This window comes from Bos taurus, chromosome 17 (assembly GCF_002263795.3).
Source record: "Bos taurus isolate L1 Dominette 01449 registration number 42190680 breed Hereford chromosome 17, ARS-UCD2.0, whole genome shotgun sequence".
NCBI lineage: Eukaryota > Metazoa > Chordata > Mammalia > Artiodactyla > Bovidae > Bos > Bos taurus.
In genome coordinates, this window is record NC_037344.1 from 52,483,057 (window position 1) to 52,499,688 (window position 16,632).

At 49.2% G+C, this 16,632-nt stretch overlaps 1 protein-coding gene across 23 annotated transcripts in view; it reads left to right on the forward strand.

Annotated features, from left to right (window-relative positions):
- PITPNM2 (phosphatidylinositol transfer protein membrane associated 2) overlaps positions 1-16,632 on the forward strand; it is a 164,043-nt gene that overhangs the window by 93,403 nt on the left and 54,008 nt on the right. For 5 of the 23 annotated variants that reach the window (XM_024977280.2, XM_059876028.1, XM_059876029.1 and 2 more), the window contains one exon: positions 12,692-12,844. The exons of the other annotated variants lie outside the window; for them this stretch is intronic. The gene's annotated coding sequence lies outside the window, so the exon portion shown is untranslated. The remainder of the gene's footprint in view (positions 1-12,691; positions 12,845-16,632) is intronic. 23 annotated transcript variants of the gene reach the window in all.

Genomic DNA, 16,632 nt, shown 5'->3' on the forward strand with positions numbered 1-16,632 from the left:
CGCATGCTTGATAGCTGATGGACGCATGGATGGATACATGAATGCATGTGTGGATGGATGAGTGGATAGATGGGTAGGTGACAGATGAATAGATGCATTGAAGATTGATGCATTGATGGGTGGATAAACAGATCAATTCCTTGCCCCTCTCTGGGCCTTATTTTTTTGCTGGCTACACTGCATGGCATATGGGATCTTAGTTCCTCAACCAGGGGTCAAACCCTAGTCCCCTGCAGTGGAAGCACAGAGTCTTAACCGTTGGATTGAGAGGGGAGTCCTCTCTGGGTCTTAAGGTCCCATCTATACAATGATGAGGTTAGGTAACACGTTCCTCTTCAGTGTCTGAGTTCTGTGATCCCATTGGTGTCAACCTAGCACCCTTAAAGATCCCTGCACTACCCCAGGCCCCTGTAAGGAGCACCACATCTGTACCCTGGGCTCTGGAAACTTTTCTCAGTTGTACTTTCCACCACCCATCTGGTATTCCCTGTGGTGACCTCAACCCCAGCCTTCATCCTCTCCCTGAGTGTATACTGTGGACTCTGCAAGTCTATTCGACCACTCTAGTTGGAGGTGCACTTGTGTTTTCTTCTGACTTATATATATATATATGTAACAAAACCATTTGTTTATCTGTGGTAGGGGATTGTATGTCCATTCAGGTGAAACCATTAAGTGAACAGTGGGTGAAAGCATTGTTACGTAGAAGAGAGCGACCCTGCCCTTGGAGTTGGGCAGCATTGTGGTAGCATCAGGAGCATCCACAGGAGAGGATACGTGGTTTCTGGTTCTTGGAGGACTCACACTTTTGTGGGGAAAATGAGATCTCGAAGCAGCCCAGATGTGAAAAACACACGTCCTTCATGCAGAGAGCTTGGTGGAGGGAAGGGGCACTGGTTGAGGAGGCTTGGGCTAGTGATGGTTTTATCAACAAGGTGGGGCTCAGCTCTATAGGCTGGGCATCCCCAGACCATCTGGGGACCTCCATGTATGAGGTTGCTCCATCGCTAGTTTATCCAAGCCCTTGAGTGCCAGGATACGGAGCTCAAGTGTTCTCTGGTGAATAAAGGTGAATTTTTAAAATTTTTGTTTAATGATTGATTTATTGGCTGGGGGTCATTGTTGCTGCTCAAGGGCTTTCTCCAGTTGCGGCGAGCAGGGGCTACTCTCTAGCTGTGGTGCTCGGGCTTCTCACTGCGGTGGCTTCTGTCATTGCAGAGCACAGGCTCTAGGCATGTGGGCTCAGTAGTTGTGGTACACAGGCTAAGTTGCCCGAGGCTTGTGGGATTTTCCCGGATCAGGGATTGAACCCGTGTCCCCTGCATTGGCAGGCAGACTCTTAACCACTGGACAGCCAGGGAAGTCCTAAAGGTGAATTCTTGACAATTGTAAGCAGGAAGGTGACACAGTCAGTCCCCCTCTCTTACAGTGTGCTGTGGGAAACAAACAAACAAACACAGGGTAACATAGAAAACGCGCCCATGGTTGGTGCTCTGAGCCCTGGGGACCTAAGAGCTGGGATGCTGGCTCAGCAAAAATGGGGTGGCTGCCAAGGCATACTGGATAAAGGAAGGTGTGACTTTATTTTTTCCTAAAAAATTTTCTGGAGATGAAATTCATATAACATTAAAAACAAAAAAGAACTAACCATGTTAGGGTGAACAATTTAGTGGCATTTAAGATGGCTCAACAGGTAAAGAATCCACCTGCAATGCAGGAGACACAGGAGACACGAGTTTGATCCCTGGGTTGGGAAGATCCCCTGGAGGAGGAAATGGCAACCCACTCTCAGTTCAGTTCAGTTCAGTCTCTGAATCGTGTCCGACTCTTTGCGACCCCATGAATTGCAGCACGCCAGGCCTCCCTGTCCATCACCAACTCCCGGAGTTCACTCAAACCCACATCCATCGAGTCGGTGATGCCATCCAGCCATCTCATCCTTTGTCGTTCCCTTTTCCTCCTGCCCCGAATCCCTCCCAGCATCAGAGTCTTTTCCAATGAGTCAAATCTTCGCATGAGGTAGCCAAAGTACTGGAGTTTCAGCTTTAGCATCATTCCTTCCAAAGAACACCCAGGACTGATCTCCTTCAGAATGGACTGGTTGGATCTCCTTGCAGTCCAAGGGACTCTCAAGAGTCTTCTCCAAAACCACAGTTCAAAAGCATCAATTCTTCGGTGCTCAGCTTTCTTCACAGTCCAACTCTCACATCCATACGTGACCAATGGAAAAACCATAACCTTGACTAGACGGACCTTTGTTGGCAAAGTAATGTCTCTGCTTTTCAATATGCTATCTAGGTTGGTCATAACTTTCCTTTCAAGGAGTAAGCATAGTAGTATTCTTGTCTGAAAAATCCTATGGACAGTCCATGGGGTCACAAAGAGTTGACCACGACTGAGCAACTGAACATACACACAATACATTCATGGTATTGAGAACATTACCACTTCTTTCTAGTTTCAGAACATTTCTGTCACTCCCCAGAGGAAACCTCATATCTCCCGCAGCCCCTGACACCCACCAACCTGCTTTCCTTCTCTAGGGATTTGCCAGTTCGGATGTTTCCTATCAGTGAAATCACACGTACATCAGATGCTGGGGGCCATTCAGCCTGACTTTTCTGTTCTGGTTTGTCCCCCTGTGTCCTAAGCTCACCCTGTACTTTCTGCTCTGTGGCCCTCAGGCCAGCCCTAGGTCCAGCCTGGCTATAGCTCCCAGCCTCACACTGGTCCAGGAAGGACGTTCAGATACATTCTGTAAAGAACAGATCAGTGAGGCGCAAGCTGAACCTGCGGGAGAAGCAGGCCCGGCACCTGCTGGGGCATTAATTGTGTGTGTGGCTGTGTGTGGAAAGACTGGGGTGAGCCTGGGCCAGTGCCCCCACAGCTGAGAGCACAGACCCAGCTCCCGAAGACACAGTGGTGGAGAGTCAGAAACTCTGCCTTCTGCCCAGAAGGTTTCACTCAGGGTCCCTCTAGGGCACTTTGTAAATATTTATAGGATGAGGAGACCAGTGGTAGTGGTCTCAGGAACACTTGCATACTCAGAAACATTCCTTCCCAACCTTCTCTGGGCCCACCCTCTGTTTAGATCCTTGACCAGGACTCAGGCTAAGGGCCCCCCATGTAAGCTGCCCACCAGTGTAAGGGGGCAGGGGCTAGTCCAGGGGGAGGTGGCCTGTCTACTGGCTCCTGTCCAGACTGCCTCCTGGAAGATCCCCCAGAAGTGACCCCAAGCCTCCAGCGCCTCTCTCTGACTTTCCCGAAACATGGGCTCTGTGTATCCTGCCACGTGCTGGGGATTGGTCTTCTTCTTCCCAGGGACCACCACGCCAGGAGGTGGTCCCTGAGCATCTTTGCAGCTCTATAGTGGTACCCAAGACTCAGGACACGCCAGAGTCCTGCCCTGGAGCCTTCTGGTCTGGGGCCAGGCAGTGGGAATGGGCTGTGTGAGGGCTGGAGGCGAGGTGCTCCCTGAGAATCCCGGGGCACCCAGCTTCGATCTAGCGGGGTGCTGGCAAGGCGCGTGCCCGATTAAGTTTTAAAGGACACTTTGGGAGTTTGCCAGGGAGACCAGGTGGGGAAGGGCTTTTCGACAGAAGGACAAGCAAGTGTGAATCTCAGCACATGCTTCAGGCAAAGTGAGGGAGCTCCCGCCGCGCGCCAGACACTGGAGAACCGGTGAGCCCGTGAACGCTGCCCTTGATGGGGACGCGAGGTGCGAAGCGGCCCGCAGCGCGGCTCCAGGCGGCCAAAAGGTGGGCATGTCCCAGACGGCGGGGGCGGAGCCTAGGGCCTTGAGTGCCGTTCGGGGGCGGGGCTCTGACCCTGGCGGGCGCTGCAAAATTCTCAAACGCGGTGTGTCTGTTGGCTTCTAGAGGGAAGATTTTGGAAATGAGGTTGAAATCCAAACTGGAAGCTTGGAGGCCAACGAGGAAGCTGTTCTGCCCCCCAGGGAGGGCTGACAAGGCCTGGAACCGAGGCCGGGAGGAATGGGGACCGCAAGTGGGGCGAATTCGACATTCTGTTCTGCCTAGCGATGGGCAGTCCACGGGGAGGGTCTTCAGGTGGCGCTTAGGGCCTGGGATGCATGCCGGTCCTTGACAGTTGAGAGATTTTGGCTGAACTGCCTGATCTTGTCCGGCCTTGCTTTAATCTTCTGCAAAATGCCCCACAGGAAGGAATGAGGAATACTGGTTCATAACTACTTGGAAAAGTAAGCTCGGAGAATGAACCTTGGTTTAGTTTTTGCAGGCTGGACAGGAAAATCGCCTCCAGGCTCATAGCCCAGCTGCCACCAAAGGTCACAGCCGAATCTCTAGATCCCCGGGACATGTGTGGTCAAAGGCCCTGCTCCACCTCCCTGACCACCCCCTCCCTCCAGGGCGGGGTCAGCTGCTCCTGGTTCCCCTGCCTTGGTCCAAGGCCTTGCCTGCACCTCCTCCTCCGCGGTTAATAATTCAGGACAAGACAGATGGCTCCGCCTCCTGCTCTCCCCGGACTTGTTCCTCACTTGGGGTGGGCGTCAGTGGTTGGGGAACCCTGGAGGCTCCCTGCAATTAGCCAGGCGTCCAAGTGTCTGAGTTCTCACCACCAGTGCCCACAGCTTCCACAGGCCCCAGGACGCCCCAACTTCAGAGTCTGTAGGCCCATCGCCTGTGGAAATAGAGTCCTTTATTAAAAAAAAAAAAAAAATGGCTGCTCTGGGTCTTAGTTGTGGCAAGCAGGTTCTTTGATCTTTAGTTGGGGCATACAGGATCTAGTTCCCTGACCAGGGATTGATCCTGGGCCCTATGCATTGGGAGCTCGGAGTCTTGGCCACTGGACCACTAGAGAAATCCCTGGAGAGAGTCTTAAGAACCACTGGTCCTGCCTTCTGCCCACCCCTGGTTTCATTCGGGTCTGTGTAGGGCACTTTGTAAATATTTATAGGATGAGAACAGTGGTATGAACATTCCTTCCTTTGCTCTTCTCAAAGTCTCTGTTAGAAAGGGATACACATACATATACACACTTACTGCATTTGGAATCTGAGGCCTTAGAGCTCCCCAACTTGCCCAAAGCAAATGATGACTTCAGTCTATACCCACTTGGTCCCCATTCACAGCCAAGGGCTAGACCTCAGTGAACAATGAATTCCCAGGACTACAAAGCCCTAAAGAGGAAACTTTAAGGTATGTTCCTTGATGGTTGTTGGCCTCATTCTTAATGGAATCCTGTGACTCCCCACTTGGCCCAGGTTGTGGACCATCACCCCAATGCCCAAGGGCAGGGACAGGATCCAGTGTTACACAGGGACAGGAGAGTGCAAAAAGACTGTGAGCGTTTCTCACCCAACCCAGGAGGACTTTCTGGAAGAGGAGGGCAGGGCAGTTCAATTCTTTCATGCTTCCAGTCTAGCAGAACGAGGCAGCAGTCTGGGCCCGGGCTTCCTGGTGTTGGCAGGAGCTGCTGACACAGTGAACCCAACCCCGGCCCACGAAGGCAAGTAACCGCGGTGGTGCTGTCCCCACATCTGTCTGCTCAGGTGAAGCCCTCTCGGTGAGAAGCCAGCACGGAACATTCTGGGACAGCTCCAAATAGAAGAGGAGTTTGTCTCCCAGGCAACGTGAGCATAAGCTATCAGCCTACGCTCTTCCACTGGGGTACCTGGCATCGCCTAAGAGATCCCAGAGTTCAGGTATTCGCTCTGCTTCCCAGATGAGTAAACTGAGGCCAGGGCTACGTGACAAGTACAGGTCAGCAAGCTCAGCCTGACGTTCCTTCCACTGACCCTCTGCTCCTACCCAGGGACCTTAGAACTGACTCAAGGATGCTCAACGGGCCTTGGGACTGGGCAGTGTTCCAGGAACCTGTGGACCCAGGAGCAGAGAGAGGTTAGCGCCACAGAGAAGAACCCCAGAGAGAGGCAGGGGCCTGAAACAATGGCCAGTGTGGGTGTGAACATACAATTTAAAAATGCTGCTTCCTAACTACCTTCTCTCTACTTCTTTTTTCTTCAAGGTGTTTTATTTTTGTTTATTATTTGTGGCTGCACTAGGACTTTGAGCAAACTCCGGGAGACAGTGAAAGACAGAGAAGTCTGGCATGCTATAGTCCATGGGGTCGCAAAGAGTCAAGCACAACTGAGCAGCTGAACAACACGGTCTTTGTTGCAGCACAAGGGCTCAGTAGTTGCAGTGTGTTGGCTTCTCTAGTTGCCCCAGGGCATGGGGGATCTAGTTCCCCAACCAGGGATCGAACCCATGTCCCCTGCATTGGGAGACCGATTCTCAACCACCGGACCACCAGGGAAGACCCTTTCTGCTTCTTCTAATCTTGCTTTCACACAGTTTCCAGTAACATCTTACAAGTGTGCGTGTCTATGTTTAAACTGTCATATCAATATATGGAGGAGACTTTTGTAGACAGGGCTCTTGGAGGCAGGGGGGGCAGTGCTGGTTCCCCCTGCCCTCTCTGCTTCTGCTGGGGAGGGATGCAAGATGAAGATGGCTTAGGGGTCTGGGAAGACAGAATTCTTAGGGTCTCGTGAAAGGATTCATCTGGTTTTGAAGTTGATCCAAAGATCCCGTAGCCCAAGCTCCCCTCAGAGTGGTCCAGAAACCTGTGACTCTGAGCAGAGTCTTCTGACGTGTGATTAATTTACAAACAGGCATGCAGGGTGGGGGAGTGTGTGCACAGGAGCCCGCTGTTCCTGCAAAGCTGAGTCAAGATCTTACCGAGATGCGTTTTATTTTGGTCCCCGGTGTTGTGTCTGTTTAGCACCAAGCCCGAGCGGCGCTGGACACACCGGGCAGGTCCAGCTGGTGGTGTTACCACCTCCTGGGGGTGGGAAGAAGGCTTTGAGGTAGTTCGGCAGGTGGAACTAGATTTGTTAGAAGCCCCGAGCAACTCCCCAGACTCACAGAGAGTGCTCAGGCTTCACAGATAATATCTACGTGTGATGTAAGGGAGGCGGATGTCCCGTCATCTGCTTCACCCTTTCCCCGACCAGATCAACTCTCCATTGCATGGACAAAGACAGCAGTGTGAGAGAGTTCAGAATAACTGAACATGTAAGCTGATTTGGATTTTTTTGTTTTTTTCATCGTTTTTTGACCTCAGGGCAGGGTGAAATTTATCTCTATGCCCTTTAGGAGAAAGAGATTTGCTCAACAAGTGAAAAACATGCAAAAGATCAAAAGAAGATATTATCCTATATTAGTCAGGACTTGTCTGGTTGTGAGTAACAGAAGTCCAGCTCCAGCCAGCTCCAGTAAAAAGGGACCTACATGGATGCTCACGTCACCATGGGAGGGAGAATGGGGCAGCCGGCATCGGCAACGGCTGGAGTTGCATATCCAGATGCCCCCGGGGACTAGGGCTCAGCTCTGGTGAGGCCCAAGTGCCAGATCCCTTGTCCCAGACTGGCTACATGGAGAGGATATAGCTGTTGACAGCCTCTGTGCCTTTGTCATCACTGAAGGACTGACTGTGTTCCCTTTGTCCTCTCATTTTTAAAAAATCCTTGGAAGTTTAAGCAGGGGCAAGATCATTGTTTGCAGACTGAGGGCATCCCATAGCCCTCTCTTCTTGCTCCACATCTTTCCGTGTGATAGAAAAGATACTAGTAAATATTCATGTAGGGCTTCCCGGGTGGTACAGTGGTAAAGAACCTGCCTGCACATGCAGGAGACGCAAGAGACACGGGCTCTATTTCTGGGTTGGGAACACTCCCCTGAAGTAGGAAATGGCAACCCATTCCAGTGTTCTTGCCTGAAAAATTCCATGGACAGACAACCTGGTGGGGTATACAGTCTACGGGGTCACAGAGAGTCGGACACAACTAAGCGCGCACACACGCAAATATCCATGTAGGCAAAGAGATGCCTTTAGTGAAGAACAAACCATGAGGGAGTCCCGAAAGATGGAGTGAAAATGGGATTCAATCGAAAAAGGAAACAGTGGCCTGTACTGTTTCCAGGAGGTAGAGAGGTTCTCAGTGTGCTCTGAGCCTAGCTGTGAGTGATGAGCAGGAAGGGGTTCTGGAATGACCCCCACAGTTTGGGGGATCAGTGAGGAGCTAGAATGAATACAGCTATTGTTTCTTTTCTTGTTGGAGAAGGAGAGGTAGACTTTTTTTTTTTAATTTAAAGTTTCTCTTTTAAAAGTTGTATTTATTTAATTTTTTGGCTGTGGTGGGTCTTCGTTACTGTGCACGGGCTTTCTCTAGTTGCTGTGAGTCGGGCTTACTCTTCATTGCAGTGCACGGACTTCTCATTGCAGTGGCTTCTCTTGTTGCGGAAAACAGGCTCTAGGGTTCGCCGGCTTCCGTAGTTGTGGCACACGGGCTTAGTTGCCCCAAGGCATGTGGAATCTTCCCTGACCTGGGATCAAACCCATGTCCTTTGCATTGGCAGGCAGATTCTTAACCACTGGACCACCAGGGAAGGCCAAGATAGATTCATTTTAATCTAAGCACCCTAGAGAGTTATATGTTTAAGTACATGTGTTTAAATATTGAAAGATGGTCACTGGAACAAGAGTCATTAAACTTTGGCCTGCAGTTGAGATCAAGCGCACCGTCTTTTGACCTTATTTGGAAATAGAGTCTTTGCAGATGTAATCAAGTGAAGATGTGGTCCTACTGGAGTAGGATGGACCTTAAGTCCAGTGACTGGTTTCCTTATAAGAAAGCCCTGTGAAGATGCAGGGACCCAGAGACACAGGGAGAAAGCTGTGTGATGACAGAGGAAGCATTCCAGTGATGCAGCTACAAGCCAAGGAATGCCAAGGATTGCCAGCAACTTCCAGATGTCGGGAGACAGGCATGGGACAAGGAGCCAATCTCAGTGACACCTTAATATCGGACCTCTGGTCTCCAAAACTGTGAGAGAATACATTTACGTTGCTGAAAGCCACCCAGTTTGTGACAGCAGCCCCCAGAAACAAATAGACTTACTAGCTATTTGGGCAGAAGAGTAGAAGAATGAGAAAGAGGAACTCAAACTTCCTAGTAGTTCAGATTGACCACTAGGCACTTCCCTGGTGGTTCAGTGGTTAAGACTTTACCTTCTAATGCAGGGGACAGAGGTTCAGTCTCTGGTCAGGGAACTAAGATCCCATATGCTGCAGGGCAACTAAACCTACACTGCAACCACTGAGCCCAAGTGCCACAACTGGAAAGAAGCCTGAGTGCTGCGCCTAAGACCTAATGCAGCCATAAATAAATGACAGTGTTACTCGCTCAGTTGAGTCTGACTCTTTCTGACCCCATGGGCTGTAGTCTGCCAGGCTCCTCTGTCCATGGAAGTCTCCAGGCCAGAATACTGGAGTAGGTTTTCTTCCCCTTCTCCAGGGGATCGTCCTGACCCAGGGATCGAACCCGGATTTCCTACATTGCAGGCAGATTCTTTACCATCTGAACTACCAGGGAAGTCCATGTATAAATAAATAAATACTTTTTTTTTTAAAGTATTGCTTAAAGAAGCAAAAATATCCCCCCAACAAACAAAAAACACATACACACACAAAACAAACCACTAGCTGATGATTTAAGGTGAGAGCTCAGGTGAGTTCAGGGTCGCAACCAGGCATTTGATGAAGCAAATGTAAATTCTCTCAAGAAAAATAGACCCTTGTTCTCAGTCTCAGAAGATTTCTGCCGAGAACCTCCACAGAAAATGATCAGTTCATAGTTAAGAGTAACTGAGCCCAGAGGAGAGGAGGTGCTGTGAGCCAGAGGCAGCCCGGACGGTCTGCGGCACAAACAGCCCCTCAGTACTGCAGACACACCAATATTTAGGACTAGACCTTAAACTGACTACATTTGATGCATTTAAATAAATAAAAGGCATGGTTGAAAATATGTGCAGGGGATAAAAAGCTGTACAGAAATGAAGCAGTGAATTCCCTGGTGTTTCAGTAGGACTCTGCGATTTTACTGCTGAAGGCACAGGTTCAATCCGTAGTCAGGGAACTAGGATCCTGCATGCTGTGCAGCACAGCCAAAAAATAAAAGCAGCAGCAGATCTGGAAAAGAATCAAACAGAACTTCACTAGGAGAGTAGTCATAGCTGAAAAAGGGATTAATGACTGGAAGCCAGATGTGAGGAAACTGTAGAGGAGATAAGACACGCAGAGGAGGAGAATACCTAACATTTATCTAGTCAGAGTTCCAGGAAGAGGAGAGGACTATAAGCCAGAGTTCATATTTGAAGAGAGAGCTGCTGAACACTTTCCAGAACTGATCAGAGGCAGAGGTAGGAATGGAGAGTGATTTGTAGAGAAAGGAGAAAATACTGGAGAAGAACGTGAATCTCAGCTCATAGAAGATGGTTAATTTCTTCTCTTAGGTCCTGGGCTTCAGTCCCTGAGAACTGAGGAGTCCTTATGCTAGGGCAAGTGTTAGTGAGATGTGGGCCTTGAAACTAGTGAAGACATTCCTCCAAATCAGGCAGGGCCCTTTCCCTGTACTGCCCAACTCAAGGGAGTGCTAATCCAATGGTAGTCCATGAGCATGTCACTGCTTAGACTTGGGCAGTGAACAGCCTATGCAACTGAACTAGGCAACCCAGCTACAGCTGATGCTTTCTCTTCCCAAGTGTGGACCCAGATTGTTGTTCAGTCACTAAGTCGTGTGCGTTTCTTTGTGACCCCATGGACTGTATGTAATCCAGGTTCTTCTGTCCTCCACTGTCTCCCAGAATTTGCTCAAAATCATGTCCATTGAGTCGGTGATGCTATCTCACCATCTATCCTCTGCCACCCTCTTCTCCCCCTGCCCGCAATCTTTCCCAGCATCAGGGTCTTTTTCAATGATTCGGCTCTACACATCAGATGGCCAAAGTACTAGGACTTCAGCAACAGTCCTTCCGATGAGTATTCAGGGTTGATTTCCTTTAGGGTTGACTGGTTTGATCTCCTTGCAGTCCATGGGGCTTTCGAGAGTCTTCTCCAACACCACAGTTTGAAAACATCAGTTCTTCGGTGCTTAGCTTTCTTTATGATTCAACTCTCACATCTGCAGAGGACTACTGGAAAACCATAGCTTTGACTGTATGGACCTTTGTCGGCCAAAAGCATATGTCTCTGCTTTTTAACACACTGTCTAGGTTTGTCGTAGCTTTCCTTTCAAGGAGTAAGTGCCTTTTAATTTCATGGCTGCAATCACCATCCAGTTATTTTGGAGCCCAGGAAAATAAAATCTGTCATTGCTTCCATTTTTCCCCTTTCTATTTGCCTTGAAATTATGGCACCAGATGCCATGATCTTTAGTTTGTTTTTTTTAATGTTGAGTTTCAAGCCAGCTTTCTTACTCTCCTCTTTCACCTTCATCAAGAGGCTCTTTAGTTCTTCACTTTCTGCCATCAGAGTGGTATTACGTGCATTTCTGAGGTTGTTGATATTTCTTCTGGTGATCTTGATTCCAGCTTGTGATTCATCAAGCCCTGCATTTCACATGATGTACTCTGCATGTAAGTTAAATAAACAGGGTGACAATATACAGCCTTGAACTCCTCCGATTTTGGACCAGTCCATTGTTCCATATTTGGTTCTAACTGTTGCTTCTTGACCTGCATACAGGTTTCTCAAGAGATAGGTAAGGTGATGTGACATTTCCATCTCTTTAAGAATTCTCCGCAGTTTGTTGTTGTCCACAGTCGAAGGTTTTAGTGTAGCCAATGAAGCAGAAATAGGTGTTCTTCTGGACCTTCCTAATTTCACCAGTTTGTGTGTGTGTGTGTTTTCTTTCTTTCCCTTCTCCCTTCCTGGAGAGGAATGACATCTATCATCAGCAGGAGGATTTTATGGGGCGATGAAGGGAAACTGACAGCTGTGAAGAAGAGCCAGTTACCTGGGAAACTTTCCAGGAAGGTTGTGTTCCCTGGCAGTCCTGGGAGGCCTGGCTCTAAAGGCCACAGCACTCACATGGTGAGGTGGAGCACAACCTGGCCAAAGTCGTACAGAGCTTTGCATGTGCACTCACGTGGGCAACTCCCCCTGGGGACACTGCTGGGCCTTCTGGCTCAGCATCCAGCTCACCCTGCCTGCTCCCTTCTGAGTCGGGTCTTCGGACCCAATTGCTGAAGCCTGCGGCACCTGGCCCCTTGCTTACCCAAGGGCACAGTAGAGCAAGCTCTGGGTCACAGGCCAGGAAAGAGCAATTCCAGGGAGATTCTCTGCCCATCACTCGCTGTGTGGCCTCACTGAATGACAGCCCTTCTGGGCTTTTGTCTTCCTGCCTTGCTCAGGCTGCTTCTGAGCATTGACTTTCTGAGCATGATGAACTGTAATGTACCGTGCACATCCGAGAGGGGGTGGCAGCCTCTCTAGGGGCATTAGGGCTGCCGGGCTTTGCCATATCTCCTTCAGGGCCATGCTGGTCGCTCCCAAGCCCACCCCCATTGGAGGAGGGGCCACTACAGCCCCAGATGCTGCTGTGTACCCAGGCTGCGGATAACAACACGCAGCTCTCTCTCCGCCTGTCTGAGGTCTATACTCCTGTGCACACTGTTGGGGGGAGGCAAGTCTGGCTCCGTGAACAGTCTGAGTCACAGACGCTGTCAAGAAAGCCGGTGTGTTCTTCCAGGGACGTGACAGGGAGGGTACGCTATTCTTGGAGAATCCTTTGGTTGCTCTCAGGAACAGCTAAGGGAGCAGTTTGTAATTAGCACTTTGGCTGCTGAGCAATGTTATCTGCCTGTCGCAGGGCTGCGTGAATGTTTGCCGGGCAAGCCTTCCTGAGTACCCACTAAGCGCGAGGCCCCTGCTCCCTGGCACCTGCCGAGAATGACAAGATGAACAGGGTGAATTTGCTCTCCTTGCATCATCCCCAGTGCTCTTCTACCCATCAGCAAGACAGGTGAGGCCCCAGCCGTGGGGTTGGCTGTGCTGTGGGGAAGGCACAGCTGTGTGCAAGTGGATCGGACCGTCCCAGAGGGTGCTGAGCCAGAGGGCACATGGCATCAGGACCACGGCCCATATCAGGACAAGGGGTCACCTGGGCCGTCACCTAGAGGACGGGCATTTAAGGGGGATGGCAGAGGCCTGGATCAAGAAGTAGCCTGGCATATTCCATGAAGAGAAAGCAGCCCAGGTGGCTAGAGCCATAGGAAGGCAGGCAAGGCCCAGGTAGTAGAATCTCCTTCCTTTTTAAGGCTGAATAATATTCCCACCAGGTCTTCAGTGACTTGTGAAATGTCTGTCTTCCCCAGTGTAGGCCGTGGGCTGGTACCTCCTGTCAGATCAACAATAGCATTAGATTAGAAATAAAGCACACAATAAATGTAATTATTCTGAAACCATCCCCCAGTCCCCAAGTCCATGGAAAAATTGTCTTCCATGAAACTAGTCCCTGTTGCCAAAAAGATCGGGGACCGCTGACCTAGGGGCTCCCCAAGGGCTCTGTCTTGGTCCCCTGCTTCCCCAGCACCTGGCACAGAGCTGGACCTCTGGCTTAGTAAACACTGCTGCTTGCGTGCCATTCAGAGGGGCCCCAGTGTCAGATTTCTTGCTGGGAGGAGAGGTGGGAGGGACTGATTGAGACCTGATTTTAAGGACTTAACTTGCAAGGTTATGGAGTTAAGATTTTAGCCTCTAGGTGCTTTTCTGTTCTTACGAGCCACACAGGGAACTTATTAAAAATACATATTCCCAGGTCCCACACTCTGTAGTGCAGCACTTTTGGGCTGGAACCAAGGAATCTGTGTTTGGAAAGAGAAAGCATCCTTGATTTCCAAGATCAGCCAGGAACATTAAAATAAAGCCAAGTAACGACTCTTGGGCAGAATCTACATGGGGTTGGCCCTCAGGTCCAAGGTTTGCCCTCATGACAAAATAATCCAAAAGAAAAAGACAAAAATGATTTCACCAAGTCATGCATCTTTGTAAAAAGCATTAAAGTTTTTTTTTGCTTTAAACAAACATTTTTTTGCTGTGAGCAAAAAAACCTGTTTGTGCACGGTATATCTGGATTCGGATGCAGTCACTACTAACCCCTCAATAAATATCTCTAGCCTTGAATACACCACTTAAAATTTTGATTCCTTTCCAAAATGGGGCACACTTGCCTTTTCCACCTTGGAGAACTGAGCTGCAAAAGTGAGAGTATGAAGCTAAAAGCATTTGTAAACTATAAAATGTGGTTATTTGTACTTGGGGGATAGATTTATATAAATTGATGTAAATTTAGAAGAATTTGTTCAGTTCTTAAGCTATTTCTATCCTGGCTGCAGAGAAAAATAGATAAACCTGACTGCAATGTGTACTGAGTAACCAGGCACAAGATGCCTTAATGACAATGAGCCATGGTTTTCCTCAGCTATGTGTGTGTGTGTGTGCGTGCTGAGTCGCTCAGTCGTGTCCCGACTCTTTGTGACCCCATGGACTATAGCCCGCCAGGCTCCTCTGTCCATGGAATTCTCCAGGCAAGAATACTGGAGTGGGTTGCCATGCCCTCCTCCAGGGATCTTCCCGATCCAGGGATGGAACTCTCATCTCTTAGCTCTACTGCATTGGCAGGCAGGTTCTTTACCACTAACGCCACCTGGGAAGCCCTTCTTCAGCTCTAACAATGGGTATAATAGGGACTTCCCTGGTAGTCCAGTGGGTAAGACTCCAAGCTCCCAATGCGGGAGGCCCCTGTTTGATCCCTAGTCAGGGAACTAATAGATTTCACATATCGCAACTGAAGATCCAGCATGCTACAATGAAGATGGAAGATCCTGAGTGCTGCAACTAAGACCTGGTACAGCCAAATAAATAAATATATATATATATATATATAAATGGGCATAATAGCCATGCAGTAGAATGCTATTCTGCACAAAAAGGAGTGAGGTACTGACACAGGCTACAAGGTGGATGAAACTTGAGGCGTGATGCTGAGTTTAAGAAGCCAGACACCAACAGCTATTGTACGATTCCATATGAAATGAAATATCCAGAACCAGCAAATCCATAGGAGCCAAAAGCAGATTAATGTTCCCCGGGGAGGTGAGGAGGGGATGGAGACTGAGTGATGATGAGTGTGGGGTTTTCTTTGGGGATGAAAAATGTTCTGGAATTAGACAGTGATGATGGTTGCACAGCTCTGTAAATAATACATCAAAACCCACTGAATTGTCCACCCTGAAAGACTGAATTGTATGCAATGCAAATTACACCTCAATAAAACAAATAGATAAATGAGGGTAATATATCTAACTCAAGGCAGTCATGAGGATTAAGTAGCTCATAGTTTATTCATGTGGCCTGAATGTGTAAAATGATTGAGGCAATTTATACACCAGGGGACCAAGCAGAAAATCTGATTTCCACGCATCGGGGTGCAGGGTATGATAAGGCCCTGGTAGGGTCTTCGAAAGAGTCAAGATGGAAGGGACTGTGTTTTTTTTTTTAAGAGGATTTTTAAATTATTTATTCATTTATTTATTTTTGGCTGCGATGGGTCTTCATTGCTCTCACGCGGGCTTTCTTTAGCTGCGGCGAGCGAGCTACTCTCTGGTTGCGGTGCGTAGGCTTCTCATTGCGGTGGCTTCTCTTCCTGTAGAGCACAGGCTCTAGGGTGCACGCTGTGGCACACGGGCTTAGTTGCTCCGTGGCCACGACATGTAGAATCCTTCTGGACCAGGGATTAAAGCCTGTGTCCCCTGCAGTGGAAGGTGGATTCTTAACCACTGGACCACCACGGAAGCCCCTGAACTGTATTTTCTTGTCATCCTCTTCGTGGTGCCCGTGATGAACTAGGGTGGGGATGGGGCTTAGTCTCTGAGTCTTCAGTTGCTCCAGCATCTGTATCTTCAAAGAACATTTCAGTTGGTTCTTGGGATTGCCAAGTCTGGGAAACACGGTTTCAGGCATCGTGGGCAACTGTGGGCAGTTTCTTGGAGCTAAAGGGCTCTGATGCTCACTGAAACAACTAGAGCACTGGGCCTGGGCCCCATTGGGCTGTAGCTTTTGCAACAGACACTGTTGGGGGACTGCCCCAGTGCTCCAGTGGCTAAGAATCTGCTTCCAAAGCAGGGGAGTTGAGTTCAATCCCTGGTCAGGGAACTAAGATCCTACATGATTCAGGGCAGCTAGAGAAACTCAAGTGAAAAAAAAAAAAGATATTGTGGGGACTTAGAGCCTTGGGTTAAGGGGGTAGGACCAGGGACAATGGCTCCTAAATATCCCAACATGAGGTTGATGCCCCTCCCGGTTTGAAGCCAGCCTGGCAGGGCTATGTGCAGGCTGCACAACACCAGTTATTTATTTTTTTGAAGCCAACGAAACTCATAAATTGCAGTTGATGGTTGACAGGCCCTGAATAAGCTGGCTCAGAGCCTAGATGCTGGAACCTTGCACACAGTCGGCTCCAATTGGAGGTTTGCTGGTTGGGTGTGCTGGCCAAGCAAAATGAACCTTTTCCAGGCAAAAATCTATTCAAGGTCTGTGCTACCTGCCTGCAAGCCGTGGACGCTCCATCAGTATGCGTTAGACACAGGAATTAACAAAAAGAGTGGAAATATGAGGACTGAGAGCTGGCCACCGGTTTAGCCACCTGGTCATGGCCTTGACTGATGCAGTTTCGGGGATGTAGTGGGCTGAAATCCCAGGAATAGCTAGTTCTGGAGAGGATTTTTGCTATAATGGGGAGTGGAGAGATGG